General features: G+C 42.5%; 1 protein-coding gene and 1 pseudogene across 9 annotated transcripts in view; one reads left to right on the top strand and one right to left on the bottom strand.

Moving 5' to 3' along the window:
* Positions 1-3,494, bottom strand: part of LOC144579366 (coiled-coil domain-containing protein 66 pseudogene) — a 43,440-nt pseudogene extending 39,946 nt beyond the window's left edge.
* Positions 1-14,942, top strand: part of LTBP1 (latent transforming growth factor beta binding protein 1) — a 466,293-nt gene that overhangs the window by 67,395 nt on the left and 383,956 nt on the right. The gene's annotated exons all lie outside the window — the stretch shown is intronic.

The raw sequence follows: 14,942 nt of genomic DNA, 5'->3' as shown, positions 1-14,942 counted from the left end.
GTGCCTTATAGGAGCTCAAGTGCTATGCTGGGAGCTCCATTGTTCCATGCAGAGCTGCTGGGCAGGTATGTTTACGTCCGCTGCAGTGGAACTCATAACTGCGTTTTTTCCCAGGTGCTCTGTCCTGGGAAGGTGGGGCTTTATTTATAAGTTCCTGATGTGCTGCTGCTTTTTTTCAGAGATGCCCTCCCGAGCAAGGAGGTAGCCTAGTCACAGTCTGCCAGTAGAGGCATTGCTGAGCTGCTGTGGGCTCTGCTCAGCTGCTGTGTCGACTTCCATGCAGTTTTCTTTATAGAGGTAGAGTTAGAACTGCTTCCATAATGGTGGCCTGCCTTGGTAATGGTGGACTGCCTTGGTAATGGGACTGACTTGGTAGTGGCGGACTGCCTTGGTAATGGTGGATGCCCTGCCCCACCACAGAGATGGACTGACTCGGGTGAAACTCTCAATCCAGAACATTTCAGATTGCTGGTCTTTGTTGGGATGGGACCTGTTGACTCAGATGACCCAACTTGCTGTTTCAGCCCCCTTTTTTTCAGTTGAATGGGCAGCTCTGTCTCCCAGGTCTTCCAGGTGCCAGTTGAAATGCTACCCAAATTTGTGTGAGTTTTTTTGTGGAGACCTGCTGCGCTAGCTGAAACAGTTGTGCTGGAAATTCATGGCCCGTTTCAGCCTGGGGTTCTCCTTGTCTGTCGGCAGTAAAAACTCGATTGGAAATGTGGTGATCACTCACCCTCTGTGTTGTTCTCATTGGGACCTGCACTCCAGAGCTGTTCCTGTTTGGCCATTTTGGATCTGCCTCCTCTTTCTTTTTGACAGTCTCTCTCTGTCGCCCAGGCTGGAGGGCAGGGATGTGATCTTGGCTCACTGCAACCTTCACCTCCCTGGTTCAAACGATTCTCCTGTCTCAGCCTCCCAAGTAGCTGGGACTACAGTGCATGCCACCATGCCGGGCTAATTTTTATATTTTTAGTACAGAAGGGGTTTCATAATGTTGGCCAGGCTGGTCTTGAATTCCTGACCTCAGGTGATCTGCCTGCCTCAGCCTCCAAAAATGCTGGGATTACAGGTGTGAGCCACCATGCCCAGCCTGGGATGACCACTTTGGCAACACCACATTTGATTTTTGTCCTTCCCTTACAATAGGTAGAATAATAAAAGCTAGCAATGTTGGCAGGCTTCCCGAGTTCCAGACTTTGTGCTCGTTGCCTGACATTGAGATGTGTGCTGTTCAGATGGGGTTGTATCATAGAGGCATTGAATGTGCTTGAATGATGACACATGCTTGGCAGAGGTAAGGAGATTGTGTGTAAACAAAGAATACAACCTGCTGAAATGTACAAGGACATTTTGAGAGCCAGTATGTTGGTCCCCCTGAGTAGATTTGCAAGAGTAATTTTGACTATAAGTGATTTTCATCTTAGGAACTAACTTCACTCTCTGCCTTGCTCCGCCTCTAAATGAGGCTTCTTTCAACCACCCCCAGTTTATAGATGTTGCAATTGAGGCTTAAGAGGGTTAAGTAACTTGCTAAAGGTCATGCAGCCAGTTAGTGATGGAAGTCAGATTTAAATCTATAAACCTGCACATTCCGACTCCAAAGCTTATGCTTGTCCCAGTGCTGGGGCATGTTCTAGCGTGCTCAGAGCTGCACAACCAGGTGATGGCAGAACTTGAAACACTGTTCACAGGAGAAGTAGCTGCAGGAATGGGTATATTGAGTCAGAAGAGAAGTTACAGGCAGGGTGGTAGAGCTTCCACTTTGGAGAGGGGAGGCACTGAATGTCAGCTCTGGGCATCCATTTTAACTTGGTAAAAGGCATGAAAGTTGTCAGAATCAGAATGTCGCTGTGTCCAAACCGTGATAAATAGAGCTGGGAGAGGCCATTAGAAAAGGATTCTCTCACACATATGCCTGATAATAAGAAGTGTCACCACAACCTTGCACAAAGGCCACAGCAGTCTTACAGAAATATTTCTGCAAGGACATCTGCCCAGCAACTGTCTGTCCAGCCTTGGGTGGCTGCCACCCTTGTTACCGATCCTCGTAGCCAAGGTAATTGTCTCAAAACAACTTGTATAGCCATCCTTATTCTTCCTTGAAAAACACTTGTTTTCCTTTATCTCCCTGAATACATGCACGTGGATTCCAACTGCAATGCCCATTCCTTAACAAATATCTTCTTTTTTTTTTTTTTACGGAGAGTCTGCCTCTCTGGTTGTTTAGGTTTGACAAGGGTTAAAGTCTTTTAAAGACGGAGCTATTCCGACTTGACCGGGCTGTTTGCAGGTAGAGATCCTTATTGGAGGTACTTGATTGTGCAGAGTGGTGGTAGGTGAGTTTCAATCCTAGGGCGAGGCCCTGGCCATCCTGACAGTCTGTGCCTTAAGCTTTGGCTACACTTTGGCCAGATTATTTGTATTTGTCTTCATAGATTTCCATGGCCTTTGTGATAAGCTGTTTGATACCCTCCCCTTATATGGGCATGGTAATTTAAAAAAATAACAGCTTTATTGAGATGTAATCCACATATACAATTCCCTTAACTTATATAACTCATTTTTTTGTATATTATTTTAAAAATTGTGGTACCATTGGCCGGGTGCAGAAGCCATGCCTGTAATCTCAGCACTTTGGGAGGCTGAGGTGGGCAGATCTCTTGATGTCAGGAGATGGTGAAATCCCATTTCTACTAAAAATATAAAAAATTAGCCAGGTGTGATAGTGCGTGACTGTAATCCGAGCTACTTGAGAGGCTGAGGCAGGAGAATCACTTGAACCTGGGAGGTGGAGGTTGCAATCAGCCAAGATTGTGCCAGTGTACTTCATCATGGGCAACAAAGCAAGACTTGGTCTCTCTCTGTATATATAGAAAATAAAATTTGTAAAATAGTATTTATTGTGGCTAGTATTGTCTAAGATGAGTGTTTTTCTGTCTCTGGTAACTTGGCCAGGAAATTGCTGGAAAGCTGGCTTTACATTTGATTGCATTTAGTGTTTGAAAATATGTAGATATGGAGCTCTATGCTGGGTCTTCTCCCTGCATCACAGGATTCATGAGGTTATTAACCATGTCTGTGCTGATTTTCATTCTGTAGCCTTGTTCACACAACTGCAGTTGTGAGTGTGAATGCAGCAGCTCAGCATGGTGGAATTAGCAGAAGCCCAGAATGAAGTGTGGTGGCTCTTCAGGAAGATTCAGTCAGTAATCTACTTTTGCAGGATGATGAAATACCTGAAAACAAACACAACCATTTATTTGCTCATGATTTTGCAATTTGGACAGGGCTCAGAAGGGACAGCTTGTCTCTGCTCCCTGTGTCAACGTGGCTGGCTTGACTGAGAGCAGAGGATTTACCTCCAAGGGAGCACACTCATGTCGCTGGTCGGGTGGCACACTGGCTGCTAGTTGGGAGCTTAGCTGGGTTGTTGGCTGGGGACCTTGGTTTTCTTCCAGGTGTGCCTTTCCACGTGGTTGCTTGGGCTTGTCCATTACATGATGGGTAGGTCCCAAGAAGGAAGAAATGCTGCTGCTTGACCTTTGTAATGCATAGGCTCTCAGGTCTTAGAATGGCCCGCTTCTGCATTTCACTCTCAGAGTAGTAACAAGTCCAGCTAAGGTTCAAGAGGGAGGGAATATAAGTTCTACTTTTTTTTGGAGACAGTGCCTCTCTGTCGCCCAGGCTGGAGTACAGTGGCACAATCTCAGCTCATTACAACCTCTGCTTCCCAGGCTCAATTAATTCTTGTGCCTCAGCCTCCTGAGTAGCTGGAATTACAGGTGCCCGCCAACACGCCTGGCTAATTTGTGTATTTTTAGTAGAGATGGGGTTTCACCATGTTGGCGAGGCTGGTCTTGAACTCCTGGCCTCAGGTGATCTGCCCGCCTCAACCTCCCAGAGTGCTGGGATTACAGGCGTGAGCCACTGTGCCCGGCCGGCTCTACCTTTTGATGGGAGGAGCAGCATAAAGTGGTAGGGAGAAGTGGAATCATTTGAGATCATCTTTAGAGACTAGCTGCCGCAAAGAACCGCAGTGGTCTTTTTTCTCTTTCTTCCTCATTCTCACTCCACAGAAGCCTGTCCCTAATCATTGTGTGAGCTAGTGATGACAAATAGTGGGAAGAAATCTAAGAAAAATTTTAAAAATGAGTGCTAGGAATACATGATATTTAGGAGATTATGGCTTGGTCTGGAATGCCCGACCTAAGGTGATCTGCCCGCCTGAGACTCCCAGAGTGCTGGGATTACAGGTGTGAGCCACTGCACCAGGCCTGCTCTTAGTAAGTATTTAAATTTATATTTGTTTGGTGATTACACATTATTTGCTTACTTCTGACATCATCTGAAGCTCACTCAGATCAGAGATTATAGGAGGAGGAATTTTACAGATGGATCAATTTAAGAAATTTAAATGCACATGGAAAGCTTTACATTATTTACCGGAATAATTTCTCCATTCAGAATGTCAGAAATAAGAAAGCTTTTTTCTGTTTGTTTTTTTTTGGAGACAGAGTCTTGCTCTATTGGCTGGAGTGCAGTGGCACAATCTTGGCTCACTGCAGCCTCTACCTCCTGGGTTCAAGTGATTCTCCTGCTTTACCCTCCCAAGTAGCTGGGAGTACAGGCATCCAGCCACCATACCTGGCTAATTTTTATATTTTTAGTAGAGATTGGGTTTTACTGGGTTGGCCAAGCTGGTCTCAAACTCCTGACTTCAAGTGGTCTGCCAGTCTTGGCCTCCCAAAGTGCTGGGATTACAGGTGTGAGCCACCATGCCTGGCCTGGTAAAACCTATTGAAAAATTTTAAATTTTATATGTTACTGCTTGGAAACTTTGCTTGTTTGGAAGAGGTTTGCTTGTTCCATTCAGCTATTCCCTGATGAACCCTTAAAGTCCGCAATTCTATTTCAGCTTAATTTCTGAAAATAGTTCTTTTGCATTTTCACAGTGAGAGAGCTAGTAGCCAGATGCATTGTGTGTTTTGTTTGCAAATGCATCATCTGCAGTGCAGCTTCCTTCTGTGTAGAGGAATGGCCTTAGATTTCATTGAGGCTTCAGCTGTTGCTCCCTTTTGGCATGTCAAAGTCTAATTATTGTGGTCTTTGTCGCAGGGGCTGTATCCAGCCTGTGAATGTTTGTGTTCTGTGAAGATAATTGGGCATCAGTGATATTTGAAAGTTTTTTTTTTTTTAAGATGGTGACTCACTGTGTTACCCAGACTGGAGGGCAGTGGCACAATCTCGGCTCACTGCTACCTCTACCTTCTGGGTTCAAGCGATTCTCCTGCCTCAGCCAACCAAGCAGCTGGGATTACATATGTGAACCACCACACCTGGCTAATTTTTGTATTTTTAGTAGAGACGGGCTTTCACCATGTGGCCAGGCTGGTCTTGAACTCCTGACCTCAAGTGATCTGCTCACCCTAGCCTCTCAAAGTGCTGGGATTACAGGGCCCAGCCTTGAAAGGCTTTTTATTTTAGCATCGAAAATCTATGGCATGGCTTGGATTGCTTTTCTTCTAGGGTGTTCCATCCCTAGTCACTAATTCACCTGAAGGAATGCTGTCAAAATAAATCAAATGGTAATGTCTAGCCAGGCGCGTTGGCTCACGCCTATATTCCCAGAACTTTGGGAGGCCAAGGTGGGCAGATCACAAGGTCAGGAGATCAAGACCATCCTGGCCAACATGGTGAAACCTGGTCTCTACTAAAGATACAAAAAAAAAAAAAAAAATAGCTGGGTGTGGTGGCACGTGCCTGTAATCCCAGATACTCAGGAGGCTAAGGCAGGAGGTGGCTTGAACCTGGGAGGTGGAGGCTGCGGTGAGCCGAGATCACGCCATCGCACTTCAGCCTGGGTAATGAGCAAAAGTCCATCTAAAAAAAAATACTGTCTCATTCATGTAGCTTTTACTCAGTTAAGAACAGTTTGGAAGTGTGAGTCTTGAGCATGAGAACACTCACGTAGCATGTTATTTTAGCTTAATGCTGCTGGCGGGCATTTTGCTGCTGTTTTACGCTGTACGCCTAAGTGTGAGAAATAAAGAAGAAAATGGTACCATATTGTGCTTGATTCAGTGAGAAAGGCTGTCTTAGGTTAATGTAAAATTCCAATAGTAGAGGAAAATTCTATCCCACATACAAATGTGACCTGCCTCTCAAGAGCTTCTTTGAAGGTTATTTTGGAGTGTGTGTGGGGTGAATTTGGTGCATAGGATAATAATAATTGACATGTCTCATGCTACTCTGAACCAGGAACTGTCCCTAAGTGCTTTGCATTTGTTAATTAGTCTACATATAGGCCCCGTTTGTATTATTTCCATTTACAAGTGAAAAAATTGAGATGCAAAAAAGATAATAGAAACATACCCAGGGCCACACAGCTAGTCAGTGTTGAGCTGGGGCTTGGTTTTTACTGTATGGCTTCAGTGGACTCTGGCTTTTAGCCACTATATGACACTTGCTAATCAAAGTAAGTTATGTTTTCTTAGTCTTTTTTTTTCCCTTTATTTTAAACCAAGTTTCAGATCTTGATTTGTAAGTTGGCAGTCATTTCTGTCTTATAAAGCTTATTTTTTATTGCCCCAGTTTTTGAAAAAGCTTTTCTTGTTTAACATTTTTGGCTGATGAAAATAAAAGTCAGCTTTTCAAACAGATTATACGTGTTGATAATAGTGCTAGTCATGTGAACCAATCATAGTATGTTAAGAGTCAATTTCAAAGTAAAAATAATGTAAGTTCCAACATAGTACATTTATCATAAAGTCTAGTGAATAGTACTCTGTCTCACATATTGTTTAGATTGTAGAAATTACAGCCCTTAAAAATTTAAGTATGTTTAAACTAGCTGTTAAGTGAATTAATGTTTCTTTTTAAAAAAAAAAAATTATTGATTTTTGCCATGCAATAAAAGTAATAACAGACCATTTTGGAAAATCTGGAAAGTATAATATGGCATAAACAAAAAATTAACAATGTGTGTAATTTTCACCACTTATGGGGAGATGATTCATGTTAGCATTTAAGTCTATTTGTCTTCCAGCCTTGATTCATGCATTTATTCCTTCCACAATTATTTATTGATTATCTTCTAGGCACAAGGGCAAAAGTAGCAACCAAAATAGTCTTGCTCCCTGTGGAGCTTATACTTTATTGGGAGAAGCAGACAATGACTAGATAAATACGCAGTGTGATGTCAGATAGGGAAAGTGCTTTGAAGAAAAACAAGGCAGGCGAGGAGAACAGAGGCACAGAGGCTGCTGTTTTGGGGACAGCAGCCCCAGAGAAGGCTGAGGAATTTGAGGAACGGAAGCTGTGACTATCTGGGGAAGGACATGACAGGTGCGGACACAGCCAGTGCCAGCCCCTGTGGTAGAAGCAGGCTTGGTGTGTCTGGGTACCAGCAAGCAACTGAGGATGGCGCCCAAGCTGGGAAATGACATGGGAGAGATGGCAGAGATTTGCAGGCTGTGAAAATAAGGACTTTGCATTTCATTGAGTGAGGTGGAAGCCTTTGGAGGGTTTGGGCCACAGGAGTGACGTCATCTGGCTTGGGTTCTAACAGGTTCCTTCTGGTTGCCCTGCCGAGAATAGACTGCAGGGGACAAGGTGGCTGGGAGAGGTGTTTGGGGGAAGTGGTGAGAAAAATGGTCAGATTCAAGATGTCTTTAAAGTAGAGCCAACAGGATTTGGAGATGGATTGGATGTGTGTAATGAGAAAAAGAGAAGAGTCACATATGGTGATACGTTGGTGTTGCGGGTTGACATATTGCCCTTCCCTTATTCACATGTCGAAGTCCTAACCCCCTCAGTACCTCAGAATGTGAGCTTCTTTGGACATAGGGTCATTGCAGATATAATCATTTAAGATGAGGCCATACTAGAGAGTGTGTATGTGTGACATAATCCAATGGACTGATGTCTTTATGAAGAGGGTATATTTCAGCATAAGCCTATGTAGGGGGAAGATGTGAAGATTTAACAATAAGGACATCTGTTAAGCCAAAGAATACCTGAGCCTACTAGAATCTTGGAGGGATGGAGGAATAGATTATTTCAGTCCTCAGAAGGAACCAATCTTACTGAAACCCTGATTTCAGACTTCTAGCTTACAGAACTCAGAGGTGGTAAATTTTTGTTGGTTAAGTCACTCATTTTGTGACACTTAGTTTTGGCAGCCCTAGCGAACCAGTACACTTGGTGAGCAATCCCGTGAATGGCAGTCCCTTTTAAGGCAGTGAATGTCAGGAAGGAGCAGGTCTTGGAGTCTGGGTGGATGGAGGGGACACAAGACATGCTAAGTTTGAGAAGCCTATTAGATACCCACAAAGAGGTGTTGATAAGGCCGTTGGGGATGTGGAAATCTGGAGTTCAGATAAGAGGACAAGGCCAGGCATCTAAATTGGGGCACTGAATGAGATCACCAGGAGAAGTGTCCAAGGATCAAGCAGGCCGTGGGAAATATCGACATTTGGAGGCTGGGGAGAGAAGGAGGAGACGGGAGACGGAGCAGAGGATGGCAGTGAAGTGGGAGAAGGCTGGCAGGCAGTGGTGGCTCAGCAGCCATGGGAGGAAATGGGGAGAAGGAGGAGGGTCCAGGCCTCTGTGGCCAGCACTGCTATTGGTCAGGAAGGGAGAGGACCAAGAACCCCCACTGGATGTAGCAGCCTGGAGGCCACTGATGATTTGGATAAGATCAAATTCAGTGGAAAAGCGGAAAAGTGGATGCAAAAGGCTGATTGAAGGGAGTTCAGGAGGAAGTGGCATTACATTATAAGCATTATCCCATGTCATTAAACATCTTCAACCACAGGCTGGGAAGAGTGTATGGGTGTGTGGGAGGGAGGAAGAGGAATTGGTGAATGACCACAAACATACAGTGTGATAGAAGAAATAAAATTCATGAGTTTGGTAGCAGAGTAGGGTGGCTAAAGTTAACAACAAGGTATATTGTTTATTTCAGAATGGTTGGGAGAGAGGACTTGAAGTGTTTCCAGTGCATAGAAATGATAAATACTCGGGGTGTTGGATGCCCTAAATACACTGACTTGATCATCACACATTTTCTGCAGGCTACAAGATGTCACACGAACCCCGTAAATATATACAAGTATTATGTATCAATTAAAAAAACTTTTTTGAACATTGTTTTTGATGATTGTGCCACATTCTAGGATTTTAATCCATTCCTTTTGCTTTATAGTTGGGATGCTTCTAACTTTTACCACTATATTGGTTGTCATACTGCAGTGGACATATTTGCATATAAAATTTCCTAGATTAGGAATGACAAGACGCAACAAGATGATTGTTTTTAGGGCTTAATATAAAGTATGGCCAGTTGTTTACAGAACGTCCATAGCAGTGCACAGTCCTTTGGCCTGTAGAAGTGGGCTTGTCTCACTGCACAGCTCTCCTCCGTGTATTATGGAATTGACTAGAACATCCAGAAAAGCATTAAGTTACAGAGGTGATAGTAGGGGTTATGGGCTGAATTTTACTTCCCCAGAATTCTTATATGGAAGTCCTAATCCCCGGTATCTCAGAACGTGACTGTATTTGGAATTAGAATCTTTAAAGAGGTAATTAAGTTAGAGTGAAGTCATTAGTGTGGGCCTTAATCCAGTATGACGGATGTTCTTATAAGAAGAGGTAATTTGGACACAGAGACAGACAGAGGGAAGACCGTGTGAAGTCACAGGGAGAAGACGGCCATCTACAAGCCAAAGAGTGAGGCCAGCTCTGCTGATGCGTCAGCCTTTGACTTTTAGCTTCCAGAATTGTGAAAGAGTAAATGTCAGTTATTTAAGCCCCTAACTCTTTGGTCCTTTGTTATGGCAGCCTAGCAAGCTAATACAGTGGGTATCAGTGTTTTGTTCCTGATTTACAGGTTGATGTCTCTGGTGGTTATACTAAATCATTGGACCAGCACACTAGACACATATATTTATGAATATGTTATAATTTATCCTACCAAACCTGACCTCTTATGAAACATAAATCCTGAATCAGTGGGGTCTATTTCGGTTTTGCTGCTCTGTGGCAGATTTGAACACTAACATTTGGCCTGGTCCATGGGCTATTATTTCTCTCTGATTTCAGGTCTCCTGGTTAAATTCATGATCTCAGGGAGGTCTTTCCTATCTCCCTGACCCCCACTGTGATCACCCCCATCAGACACTACTCTTCTCTTCAGAAAGACTGGTAATAGTTATAATTACTTTCCCTGGGGGTGTCTCCCTGGCCGGGTTGTGAATACCAGGGGACAGAGACTATGTTTTCCTGTTTCCAGTTCTAGCCACAGGGTGTATGCCTGGTGCAAAATTGACCATAACATTGTCACTCAGTATTTTGTTGCATGAATAGGGTATGGGTCAAACTTGGCAACTTGCCCAAGGGTACAGAGTCGGGGTGGGACAGGGAGCTTCAAATTCAAATCTCTGTGACCCCAGAGCATAGCCACCTCTCATACCTGCCTGCTCATCAGTAGGTGAGCTTGGGCAAGGAGGTGCGTAATCACATTTTTTTGATTTTCTGTCTTCAGCTGGGTAGTAGCTCCTCAAGGAAATAAATCATTTCTAAGAATTCTCTGAGTTTCATAACTCAAATATTTGCTGACTGTCCAATTAAGGTCCACTTTCTCCTCCTTCTACACCTTCATTATGATGCCACTTTGCTGTACGGTGATTCTTTTTCTATACTGTGTCTTTCCTGTTGGACTCTGTTCTCCTTGAGAGCAAGAAATTTGTCTCCATCTTTTATCTGCAGTTCTTGGCACAATGCTGGCATTTAAGAGGGGCCTCAATTGGATGAATAAAGATAATATGGATGGGGTTAAAACAAATTTAAAGATTATTTAGAAATATATTATCTTCGAATGAACTCTAAAGATATCAGTTATAACAATATATGTGCATAATAGTTTACAGTCTGTAAAACCCAAGATTTGTCAAAAATGTGTACTCATCATACATATTAGCGTGAACACACAAAGTAAAATTTTATTTTTAGAGAAGGTGCTTAAGGAATGAATGACAGTGAATAATGAAATAACATTGTGTTTTAATTCACATTATCAACACTTTAAAAGCTGGTAGGATCACTTTACAGTTTGAATTTTCAATGGCTGTTAATACCGTATTCCATTCAACCTTTATGTTTTTTTCAAATTTTTTGTTGGCACAAATAGCACTGCTGTGGATACCTGCATACATGTATATGACTGGTTATTTTCTTTTTTGATTATTAGAATAAATTTCCAAAAATGAAGCTACTGAAATATTTGGAACATATTGTTAAACTGCTTTCTAAAGGCTTGCACCATATTCCAACCACCTAGTACTAATATTTATATTTTCTAAAAAATTAAGTAGCCGTAATGTATCTCCTTGTCTTAGTGTACATTTCTTTGGATGACTTTGTTAATTTGGACATTACTCTACAGGTTTATTTACTAATTGCATTTTCCTTTGTCTTTATTGTCTATTTCTGTTCTTTCATTTTTTGATTTTGGTCTTCCTTTGTTAAAGGCAACTTTCACTGATTTTTTTTTTACATAGTATTGTTTTCAGAAAATATTTTTTTCTGGGCTATTTTTTCCCTTCTATTGCTGTTGTAATTAATGTTAAATGCTTACATATGCTAAACTGTAGATCTTTGAAGTTTTTCTTTTTTTTCATTGAATGTCTCTGATTTAAAAAAATCATCAATGGCAGTAATAAGATCAGAAACAGAATGCAGGAAAACTGCCGGTTGTTTTGTATTATGTGACTTGTGATTTAATTATGTTAGATTCTGTGAGTGCTTTTACAGTTATTGACAGTATTGGGAAGAATGTGTTTGGCCCTGGCTGGCCACCTATTTTAAATTACATCACATGGTAACAGCCACTCCTGCTGAGCTCAGGTTTAGAGAACAAGCTTCCAGAACATGGCTCTTGGGGAACTGGGCATTCTGGGGTTGTGTACTTGACATAAAGGCATTAAACTCCTGAGTGTAACCATGAGATTCTGTGCCCAGCCTTTGTGACTTGTAGTCCATGTAGTTTTTGCTATGCTCAGCTATTTGGTTGGTGAAGTTGTTACTTTAAGATTTGAAAGGAAAATAGGGTGGCAAGAATGTTTGTGTGACTTGACAGTCTGATCAGAGGGAGGAGAGAGAACAATGAAAGCAAACACATATCCCTCACATTTCAAATCAATTTTCATAATGATGAAAGACCTGTAAAGATTTATTAAATGTATTAGTGATTGATGGGCATGGTTCATGTATTCAGAAGATTTCATTATGTGGAATTCTTCACTATTCCAGAAAACTGGATAGAAAAGGCATTGGGATGTTACGCTAATTTTTTTTCTCATAAGGGATTTTGGAGGAGGCTGACCCAGAGGCATTTACAATGAAACAACAGTATTTATTTGAGTTTGGTACAAGGAACAAGCAGAGTAGATCAAAATGTGTGACCTCATGCTGTATTTCTTGTGATCTGATATCACTTAGTGTTATTGAATAACTTCAAAGGGCAGCTGGGAATTACTGCGAAGACACACACAGCAAAGCAATTCTCACCTGCTGTCTCTGATCACAGAAGACACAGTTAGACTCACATTTCTCCCCAGGACACATGCGGTAGACATGCTGCAACTTGTTTGGAGAGAAAGCAAGGGGCAGAGAGTCACACCGTTTGCACTGTGTGGGCTGAGACAAGTTTTAAATATAACTAAGGGTTACTTTTTTAGAATTAAAAGTAGTAGAAGCTGAGCTTCAGGGCATGGGTTACTTCCTAAAAATACAATCATTGGTCTTTTAAAGAACTCTAGGATCAGCTTGTCAAAGTGGAGTAGATTCAAATGTGAAAGACATCTGAGACTCTTTAGTATTGGGGGAAAAGATTGGAAATTAACTCAATTTTGACTGTTTCAAAGGATAAAAATATTTTCAGAAGACCATTCTGGTAGCCAGGATGAGGTAGAGTTTTGTTGCTTAAGCTGCTCACCTAGATCTTGATGTCAGTGGGCTTCCTGCAAGCCCAGTGTGGGTGTGTGTAAACTGAGTTCATCTTTGTCTTGGTTGTAGTTTTGGCCACTTTTTTTTTTTAAGAGTTGGGATCCTGCTATGTCGCACAGGCTGGACTCAATCTCTTAAGTGCCTACAATAACCTCCTAAATGTTATGCCACTTGGGATGTTCTCTTCTCTTTCACCATGACCAGTTTGTTTGACTGTCACTATTCTTCAGAGTTCTACAACACATTGGATCTGGCTTCTGAACCTGTTTCTATCTGTGACTATAACAAAGTTAAAAGTCACTACATACTTTGTGTATTTGCAGAGTTTATTTGAATTTAGTTTGTATGGAAAAACATCTGCTTTGAAGAATTGGAGACTGCTTGATTGAATAAATTGCAAACCAAGTCTGGAAGTGTAGATGTTATCATGTAATGAATTAAGAGACCATTGGCCATCTTTCCTTTAGAGACATCCTTCAATCGCAGCATCATTTGGAAAGTAGTGGCTCTATGTTTGCTTCAATCAGTCAGCCAAGTTTAGGCTCCTGTCCCAGGCTATAGCAAGTTCTGCATAAGCCCTTTAACTGACCTCACAGCTTATAATCTAGTTGGCAAATAGGAAAGAACTGTAAAAAGTTGACTAGGATGTGGAATGCAAATGATGACAGTGGAAAAAGAGCCAGATGGTACGAGGGCTATGGTAGGGGTTGGTGGGTGATCCGTTAGTCACTTCTCATACTGCTATAAAGAAATGTCTGAGACTAGGTAATTTACAAAGAAAAGAGGTTTAATTGGCTCATGGTTCTGCATGCTGTACAGGAAGCATAGAAGCTTGTGCTTCTAGGGAGTCCCCAGGAAACTTCCAATCATGACAGGAGGCAGAGGGGGAACATGTCATATGACTTGAGGAGGCGGTGGGGGGTGAGGTGCCACACACTTTTGAACAACCAGATCTCACAATCACTCATTCACTCACTATCACAACAGCATGATGGGATGATGCTAACCCATTCATGAGAACTCTGCCCATGGTCCAGTCACCTCCTATCAGTTCCCACCTCCAGCCCTGGAGATTATAATTCGAGGAAGATTTGGTAGGACTCCTATCCAAACCACATCAGTGAACATTTGGGAGAGACTTCTTAGAAAAGGGTGGGCTTGAAGCACCGGAGATTTTCTTTGTGCTCATTGCTTTGAGGGGTCTGTGTTCCTTCATAGGGCTCCTTCTGTGCAGAGACAAAGAGGTGGGAATCCCAGAGGATGGGTGAGCTTCTGCAGAGGTGGGCCAGTGAGAAGTCAGTGTGGAAAAGGGGCTTTGGGTTAGATGTAGATGCCTTAACATTTTCCCGTGGTCAGCTAAAATGTGTGGAAAGTTTTTGAATGAAAGAAAAAAATGATTCAAAGAGAAGCATTTTAGAAGACTAGTCTGTCCACAAGCCTGGATTAGGATTTTGTTCCTAACCTACTACTTTTCAGACTTGGCTGTATATTTCACTCACCTGGGGGGTTAAAAAGGTGCTGAAGCCTGGAGCCCTTTCCCCTGGAGATTCTGACTTAATCTGTTTGGAGTTAGGCCTGGGTTTTGGGAAGTTTTAAAAGCTCCCCAGTGATTCTAATGTGCAGCAGAGCTGAGAACCACTGCCCAATTCACTGATGAGATCTTGATGTAGCCTCCACTCACCAAGATGAACCACAGTGCAAGGTCCAGCCAGGAAAAAGCAGAATCAACTGGTGGGGAAAAAAAAATTAAAAAGTACTTCTGGCCAGCCAGGGGTAGTGGCTCACGCTTTGCAATCCTAGCACTTTGGGAGGCCTAAGTGGGTAGATTACCTGAGGTCAGGAGTTCGAGACCAGCCTGACCAACATGGCAAATCCCTGTCTCTACTAAAAATACAAAAATTAGCTGGGCATGCATGCCTGTAATCCCAGCTACT

This window comes from Callithrix jacchus, chromosome 14 (assembly GCF_049354715.1).
Source record: "Callithrix jacchus isolate 240 chromosome 14, calJac240_pri, whole genome shotgun sequence".
Lineage (NCBI taxonomy): Eukaryota > Metazoa > Chordata > Mammalia > Primates > Cebidae > Callithrix > Callithrix jacchus.
The sequence above is the reverse complement of the archived record's forward strand: the minus strand, read 5'-3'. Positions and strand labels throughout refer to the sequence as shown.